We start from the raw sequence: 1,607 nt of genomic DNA, 5'->3' as shown, positions 1-1,607 counted from the left end.
AAGAGTAGACTATTGGATTTATTGGTACTGGATCGGTTACTTATGCACCTACTGGAGGGAAAAGGTCAATCAATAGCATCGATTGGCACTGACTGGATGGACCTTTCAACTACTTAGTCAATCTCATCAATGGTTCTTCTACTGATATGAAAACTAGGTAAACTACAGGTACTTATTGAACTACTCATACGGGGAGCTGCTACTGATAATACGCCTACGCCTTTCGCTTGCTGGGTTGAGTAGGAAGCTCTCACACACTTCTACGTATGGATTTCAAGGCCGTTTTTCCCTACCTAGTGTAGAAAACCCCTAACCATCTAGGGTGCTCTTGCACCCTTAATAGTAAAGGGGGGCCTGAGGTTCGGGATATGAAATTGAGCAACTTGATGTAACAGAAAAAAGCATAAACCAAGTTGAATCATAAGATCTAGTTTTATTCCTAATGGAGAAAATGTAATTGTAAAGATCGGTAGCCTATGACTACCTCAGGACTATCTGACTTTATGGATTACACTAACAGTTACAGTTAGAAAACCTATAGTGCTTAATTGCACGAAGTAGTCATTAGAAATAGTGCTTGATTAAATCCTACCTATTCCAGGCTTTTAAACTACTTGATTTAGGAGTCGGGTAAACAATTACTGCAAAAAGTAGCAATTTACGCCAAAAAGATGTGGGGTTTATTGAACTTGTGAAGATGCAATGCCAGCTCTACGAGTTAAAAATGTTAGTTACTTCGTTCGCTTTGTTACTCGCCCTGGTTTGCTAGGAGCTCTTCTTGCACAACAAAATTCTTAAGTAGCTCAATACTAAAAAAGGTGTACCCTGGCGGGCTTAGAGTAAAATTACTCAAACCTGGAAAAGATACACCTAGCATTTGTGTTTGCAGTACAAAAGCTCAAACACTATCCTCGAGAACATACCGTTTGGCTTATATCGAAAGCAGACCAACTCAAGTATTTGCTTTTGAGCCTTTCTTAAAAGATAAGTACCAAAAGGTTATGGATTATGAAAATGGTCTATGATGTTTCCCTAATGTTGTGAGGTAAAGGACAAGCATTAGTTGATTTCTTGGCAGCTCATCTAGCTTCAAATGACACTCCTTTGTCAGATGAGCTACCTAATGAAGAAGTTTTATATGCTAAAGTTCTGTTCCCTTGGGAAATGTACTTCGATAGTTCATCCAGGAGTGGGGGCAAGGATGAAAGCAGAGCAAGTAGTGGCCAAGTTTAATAACCAATAGTAGATTGAGTTCAAAATAGAGATTATGTTTCTTCAATAGAGAACCTATTTTAACATAACAACATCGCCAACCACTAGAAAGGAAGTTCGAGATGCAGCTAACTAAAATGAGTAGATTCAGTTGTTTATCTGAACTAGTCAATGAATCCATCATAGCATTCCGTCCAGGAGTAGCTAGGGTTTATTTTTAAGTTGATTCAGCACTCCTGACCGAGTCACTCACCCCTTACTCAAGTTTTAGTGGTTATTATTTTGTAAGCATTCGAACCAATTATAGTCTTAATTAATACTGCTAGTAAACTAGCACAAATTTCTCAAGTTTACCTATAATGGGACGCATCTCTTACTAGTCCTATTGATTGACT

This window comes from Olea europaea, chromosome 1, assembly GCF_002742605.1.
Source record: "Olea europaea var. sylvestris chromosome 1, O_europaea_v1, whole genome shotgun sequence".
Classification (NCBI taxonomy): domain Eukaryota; kingdom Viridiplantae; phylum Streptophyta; class Magnoliopsida; order Lamiales; family Oleaceae; genus Olea; species Olea europaea.
Note: the sequence above shows the minus strand (reverse complement) of the source record.